A 7,917-nucleotide genomic window follows, 5' to 3' on the forward strand; every position below is an offset into this window, starting at 1 on the left:
GAAGAAGAAAAAGAATAAGAAAAGAAGAAGAAGAAGAAGAAGAAGAAGAAGAAGAAGAAGAAGAAGAAGAAGAAGAAGAAGAAGAAGAAGAAGAAGAAGAAGAAGAAGAAGAAGAAGAAGAAGAAGAACGAGAAGAACAAGAACAAGAACAAGAAGAAAGAAGAACAAGAGAGAGAGAGAGAGAGAGAGAGAGAGAGAGAGAGAGAGAGAGAGAGAGAGAGAGAGAGAGAGAGAGAGAGAGAGAGAGAGAGAGAGAGGCGTGGGTGATCATCTCCTTGGCTACGGTTCACCCTCAAAAGGAACAGTTTGAACTCTCACTCCTGATCTAACAATGGCGCTCCTCTCACCGCGGCCCTCCCACACAAAGACCTCTTCTGGACCCACAAAGCGCCACAATACGCCACAATACGCCTCCAAGGACCCTTTTCTCGCGGAGTTTGGCGTCACCTCAATGATGGCGAGAGAGATGAATTTCAGTCCTCAGAGAAGTAGATTACAGTCTGTTTGTGGAGAGAGAGAGAGAGAGAGAGAGAGAGAGAGAGAGAGAGAGAGAGAGAGAGAGAGAGAATGCGTGGAGAATTGCTATGTATTCAGAAACGCTTAGCTCTCTCACCACGACTATTTTCCAAAGCCACAGAGATGATTAGCGGGGTTTACAAGTGTTTCTCCATTAAATAATGAAAAAATCTTGTCACTCTGCCTCTAGAACTATAGAAACTTGCTTAAAAATGCTTTGCTCTCTCTCACGACTATTTTCCAAGGCCAGAAAGACGAGTAGCTGAGTTTTCAAGAGTGTTTCTCCAATCAATAATGTACAAATTTTGTCACTGCCTCTACAACCATAAAAATTTGCTTAAAAATATTTTGCTCTCTTGTCACGACTATTTTCCAAGGTCACAAAGATGATTAGCGGGATGTTACAAGAGTATTTCTTTAATTAATAATGTAAAAATCTTGTCAATCTGTCCCAAGAACCGTACACCACACTAAAAAATGCTTGCTATTTTCCAAGGCCACAAAGATGATTAGCGAGTTTTCAAGAGTGTTTCTCCAGTTAATAAATTAGAAATCTTGTCACTTTGCACACTTCAAAACGCTTAGCTCTCTCAACACGACTAACTTGAAAACCTCGAGTAAACTTCAACAAAGCGGTGAAGCACAGAAGAGTGAGAATACGAGCACTGACTGATTTGTTTTATTTTTATTTCATGTTTTTTTTTTCTTTTATCCCTCAAGATTTCTACGATATGAACATGAGAAACAGTCTTAATCTAACTATCTGTCTCATTGGAAAACAGTCGTAGAGAGAGAGAGAGAGAGAGAGAGAGAGAGAGAGAGAGAGAGAGAGAGAGAGAGAGAGAGAGACTGGCTCGTATTCTCAAACACTTCTATGCTTCACCTCTCCTATTTCAACAAGCTTTATCTAAATTAACAAGGGTTTTAAGGATCTTTTTTTATAGTTTTTAGAGGCAGTAGTGACAAGAATTTTACATTATCAACTAGAGAAACACTTGAAAATCCCGCTAATTATCTCTGTGGCCTTGGAAAACAGTCGCGGAGAGAGAGAGAGAGAGAGAGAGAGAGAGAGAGAGAGAGAGAGAGAGAGAGAGAGAGTTTGTTTACATCCCATAACACTAATAATAAATGTTGATCCTTACCTTTTTATTCAAGATCCTTACGTTTCCCAGCGCTTATCTTGTCACAGCGCCTATATATGTTCCCTGGTGTTCATTCCTCACTATTTTCTTGCTGTGCTGTGCTGTTCCGCGCTAAAACAAAGGAATATTTTGGTTCTACGTGTCAGGAAGGCTCACACGTGCCCCTGATCAGCTGATGGCCGGAAGCAATGATCCCAGCTTGTCTGGAGTCACATAATAAAAGTGTATTCTTTATCTGCTGGTTTTATGATCCTCCTAATGATAAAATATAACGTCATAAATTCCAATAGCAATAATACTAATCTATTTTCTCTGTATAGCTTGAATTTTATAAGTATAGGATAGGCGAAGGGAATTGGAACACATGAAACTAGTATGCAATGTTATCTTTTAGTTTTCTCCATCTTCTAATATTAAAAGAATAATTTTTAATACAATTATATCTTAAAAGTACTAATAACAGTCTATCGACGTATATATGACAAGTTTTTAATGCATTACCATATTAACAAGTACACTTTTTATCTCGTATACACACTTTTAGCACCTATTTCACAATTATATAAACTTTTAAAACATACTAGTTTTTTCTTAAGGCACTACAACTACATTTCTTGCTATAACAATCCTTTATAACTTAATTTTATAAGTACAAAAAGATATAGAATGAAATGCAGGACAGCGTATTGGAACGCAGCTGACGTCACTGACACTAAGCCATGTGTTTCCCTAGTTATGTGTGTGTCCGTGTCCCGCTCCCTCATTAACCAGCGAGTATTTCCCTTCTCCGACCACCTGTGAGAGTGTGAGTGCCTGGAGATCTTGGCCCGTGGTGCTGCTGGGTGTTGGTCTGCCTGTGTTGGAGTTGGTACGTACAGAAACTGAGATATTTGAGTTTTATTAAGATGATGCAATTCTTATCTGTTCGGTTTCTAGCGTTGGCTTCGGTTTCGATTAGCATGCATTTATTTATATTTACTTACTGGGGTTTGTGATTGTTATTAATGGTTTTAGTAGGCTGGTGGTATTACTAAATCATGAAAATTGACTGATCTTTCCCGTTTGGTTATAGCTATTGTATATATGTGAAAATTTATGTTTAAAAGGTTTGAAATAAAAGTAATACAAACACTTTTGAGACATTTACACTTCCGCGTCTCGTCTGCATTACTTTTAAAAGGCTCTCTTGAAGCTACAGTGTTTTTATGGCACTAGTGACATATTAACCCTTTGAGCACTGAGGCGCTTCTTTACCATGAGTTTTGTATATGATTAGATGATTTTGTTTACATTGGGAAGGGTCTATGGAGGTCAGAAGATTAATGACCACAGTCTTCACTATTTTAATCCCCTACATAAGTTTCTGAAGCTGTATAAAATCACTAAATAGCAGAATGAATATGAAAACGTGTTATGGTACTGAAGGAGTTATCACGATTTCTACGTTATCAAGAGGAGAAACATTGCTGAGAGCCTTAGATAGCGTTAAGAATGCGTTGACTGTGGCATTAGGAGATTGTTATGCTGTTAATGCTGTATAAGAGATGAAAACTGGCTTAGAGTAACATAAAAAAAAAGAAGGCTCACTTAGTTGCCAGTTCCCCTACAGGTCCAAGAGAGTTAGCCAAAAAAAAAAAAAAGCGATAAATGTCTTGATGCCTCTTTAACCCCTTCAGTACTATGATGTGTTCTTCATATTCATTCTGCTTCCTAGTTGGTGATTTTATACAGCTTCAGAAACTTATGTGGGGATTAGAATAGTGAAGACTGTGGCCATTAATCTTCTGACCTCCATAGACCCTTCCTAATGTTAATGAGATCGTCCAATCACACTCAAAACTCATGGTAAAATTGCGTCCCAGTACTGAATGGTTAAAGGAAGTAATGGTGTCAGTGTCACGAGTGTTTAAGAGGAAACAATGTGACAGAAAATGGGATGAAGAAACTATTGTGTGATTTCCGCTTTAGTTTTTCTCAATGAGGCTTTTTTTTTAATGAGTTTAGTAGATTTGTTGCCATTGCGATCATCATCATCATCATCATCATCATCGTCATCACCACCACCACCACCACCACCATCATCATCATCATCATCATCATCGTCGTCATCATCATTATCACCGTCATCTGCAGTGGCTTTATTAAGTAAGAAAAACTTCATTGATAGCCTTATCTAACTTAACCCCTTCAGTACTGGGGCACATTTTTACCTTGAGATTTGTGTACCATTAGACGATTTTATTGACATCAGGAAGGGTCTATGGAGGTCAGAAGATTAATGGCCACAGTCTTCACTATTTTAACTCTTTCAGTACTGGGACACATTTTTATCTCGAGATTTGTGTACCATTAGACCATTTTATTGACATTAGGAAGGGTCTATGGAGGTCAGAAGATTAATGGCCACAGTCTTCACTATTTTAACTCTTTCAGTACTGGGACACATTTTTATTTCGAGATTTGTGTACCATTAGACCATTTTATTGACATTAGGAAGGGTCTATGGAGGTCAGAAGATTAATGGCCACAGTCTTCACTATTTTAACTCTTTCAGTACTGGGACACATTTTTACCTTGAGATTTGTGTACCATTAGACCATTTTATTGACATTAGGAAGGGTCTATGGAGGTCAGAAGATTAATGGCCACAGTCTTCACTATTTTAACTCTTTCAGTACTGGGACACATTTTTATCTCGAGATTTGTGTACCATTAGACCATTTTATTGACATTAGGAAGGGTCTATGGAGGTCAGAAGATTAATGGCCACAGTCTTCACTATTTTAACTCTTTCAGTACTAGGACACATTTTTATCTCGAGATTTGTGTACCATTAGACCATTTTATTGACATAAGGAAGGGTCTATGGAGGTCAGAAGATTAATGGCCACAGTCTTCACTATTTTAACTCTTTCAGTACTGGGACACATTTTTATCTCGAGATTTGTGTACCATTAGACCATTTTATTGACATTAGGAAGGGTCTATGGAGGTCTTCACTATTTTAACTCTTTCAGTACTGGGACACATTTTTATCTCGAGATTTGTGTACCATTAGACCATTTTATTGACATTAGGAAGGGTCTATGGAGGTCAGAAGATTAATGGCCACAGTCTTCACTATTTTAACTCATTCAGTGCTGGGACACATTTTTATCTCGAGATTTGTGTGCCATTATACCATTTTATTGACATTAGGAAGGGTCTGTAGAGGTCAGAAGATTAATGCCCGCAGTCTTCACTATTTTAATCCCCACATAAATTTCTGAAGCTGTACAAAATCACCAAATAAGCAGAGTGAATATGAAAACGTGTCCTGGTACTGAAGGGGTTAACTCTTGTGTACACAGATAAGATAAGTGATGCGCAGTTGCTCTTGTCATTCATTCATTATTATTCATTTTTATTTATTCACTCATTCATTTAGTATTTACTTTTCATATACTCTTCATGTCATTTATTCATCTTCTATTTAGTTTTATTTCTTTACGGATATGGATTCAGTGATCCTACGTAAAAAAAAAAAAAAAAAAACATCGGGAGTGAAATATCGCTGAGAGAGAGAGAGAGAGAGAGAGAGAGAGAGAGAGAGAGAGAGAGAGAGAGAGAGAGAGAGAGAATAATGAATCTTAATATTTAAGTCCATAAGGTGATCGAACCCTGGACATCAGCGTTATTAGCATGGCGCTCTCACCAACTACGTAGCGAACAGGCTGCTGAGAGAGAGAGAGAGAGAGAGAGAGAGAGAGAGAGAGAGAGAGAGAGAGAGTGGAGAAGTGAGGAGTGGCGAGGCGAGTCTGTCTGTCTGTCTGTCTGTGTGTCTGTGTGACTTCGCTTCCACTGGAGGTATATCTCAGAGAATCAAATGTCAAAAGGAGGAACTTGTAATGAAAAAAAAAAGTGAAAAATAAAAATGTTTCTCTTTATCTGAAAATCATGACAGTGTGAGAGAGAGAGAGAGAGAGAGAGAGAGAGAGAGAGAGAGAGAGAGAGAGAGAGAGAGGAGGAAAAAGAGTAGGAAAAAAGAGAGCGTCGCGTTTGAGGACCCAAGAGGAGAAAGAGGAACAGGAGTAAGAAAGAGAGAGCTAAGAAAAGAGAGCGGAGGAGAGAGGAGGAAGAAGAGTAGGAAAGAGAGAGAGTTGCATTTGAGGAGCCAAGAAGAGAGAGGAGGAAAAGAGGAAGAAGAGCAGTAGGAAAGAGAGAGGTTTCATATGAGAAACCAAGAGGAGAGAGAGAGAGAGAGGAAAGAAGAGCAGGAAGAGGAGTAGGAAAGAGAGAGAGGGTGCAATTAGTGGCCATGAGAAGAGAGAAGAGCTAGGAGAGTGTGACGTTACTAGAGAGAGAGAGAGAGAGAGAGAAAAGTAAGTTAAATTTATAGGAATTAAGTTTACAGGAAAAAAGAAAATCAGAGAGAGAGAGAGAGAGAGAGAGAGAGAGAGAGAGAGAGAGAGAGAGAGAGAGAGAGAGAGAGAGAGAGAGAGAGAGAGAGAGAGAGAGAGAGAGAGAGAGAGAGAGAGAGAGAGAGAGGAAAAATTATGATTATAGGAATTTAGTTTACAGAAAAAAAACAGAAAGAGAGAGAGAGAGAGAGAGAGAGAGAGAGAGAGAGAGAGAGAGAGAGAGAAAGTTACATCACACTGCCTGCATCTCTCTTTTTGTCATTGATCACTCCCGGTCTCCCAGTGACTCTCAGCGGGCGGGGAGTTAATATCAAGAGACTGTGTAAATACATCAACTTTTCCTTCATTGACGAAAAAGATTAAAAGAAAAAGAAGTCAAAAAATATGTTAATTCATGTGGTTTATTGCGATTTTCTCAATTACTACAGTGTTTATGTTACTTGTTGTTGTGATTCCTTGATAATTACTTGTGTGTGTGCTTGTGTTGCTATTACTATTACTATTACTTCCACTGTTGTTATCATTATTTAGATGGAACATTATTTCACTTACACATATCTGGGTTCTCGTGACGGTCGATAATGTACAGCCACGCATTTACACAATCACACTGTCACGAAACACTGAAATCCGAGATATGTTAAAGTGAAAACCTTATTAATAGTTACTTGAAGACTACACCTGGTCTTAGAAGGAAGGCTCACAATTATTTTAGCCTTGTGACTGCAGTTCTTTTGTTTTACGGTTCTATTCTAATGAGCCATAAACACAAGTATAGGTTCTCTTTGCGTTTCTCTCGGTTCTGGTGTAACGGTCAAGTCTCTCCTTATGTTGTTCTGTCTTGGCGCTGTGGTTCTGTCGTGGTTCTGCCTTGGTTCTGGCGGCGTGATGAAGAGTGGTGGTTCTCGGTTTTCCTCTCCTGCAGTTATCATGGTGGCGCTTCTGTAGTGAATGGCCAGCTAGCTCGCCTGTGGTTCTCATGACAGTGGTTAAGATGGCTCTGGTGTGTGTGTGTGTGTGTGTGTGTGTGTGTGTGTGTGTGTGTGTATGATCTGCTGCAGTCTCTGAGGAGACAGCCAGACGTTACCCTACGGAACGAGCTCAGAGCTCATTTGTTTGTGTGTGTGTGTGTGTGTGTGTGTGTGTGTGTGTGTGTGTGTGTGTGTGTGTGTGTGTGTGTGTGCGTGCGTGCGCGCGCGTAGAAGTGCGACTGAAATATGTATACAAATGATAGTTCCATGAACCAGAGAGAGAGAGAGAGAGAGAGAGAGAAGTGTGAGGTGTAGTAGCAAGTCGTGGGGATCACCTGGGGAAGGATCCTGAGGAGAGGCGAGCGCTCCACACCACAATACCACCAGGGAGTCCTTCAGGGAGTCCTTCAGGCGTCCAGGAGCGGCGCGCCAAGCCACAAGGAATTCCCGGGGCAGTGATGAGGCACCCGCTGGCACCCTGCAGGAGGACAAGTCACCTGACACAGCGGCGGGCGGGGACGCGGAGGGAGGCAGGTGTAACACGCATTGCCGGGGCATCAACACTGTCCCGTGGCGCCGTGGCGGGGGTGGTGGGGGTGGCGGGGACGGTGGGGGTGGCGGGGGTTGGGCAAGGTGTAGTGTGTAATTTGAGCCGCTGCCGTGGGTGGTGGTGGTGGTGACAATGTATCGTGTGTGATGTGCCCCGCGGCGCCGCCTTGTTGTCGCCCTGCCCTCCCGTGTCACATGGCGGGGGTCACCTGCCCCCTGGTGCAGGCCACACGCTCCCCGCCCCCGCTGGCCGCACGGCCCCCGCCAGGCTGTAACGCCAAGCTTTATTGCGTTGCATTGTTGTAATTGTTGCATTGCATTGTGTTGTGTTGTGTTGTG

This window comes from Portunus trituberculatus, chromosome 13 (genome assembly GCF_017591435.1).
Source record: "Portunus trituberculatus isolate SZX2019 chromosome 13, ASM1759143v1, whole genome shotgun sequence".
NCBI lineage: Eukaryota > Metazoa > Arthropoda > Malacostraca > Decapoda > Portunidae > Portunus > Portunus trituberculatus.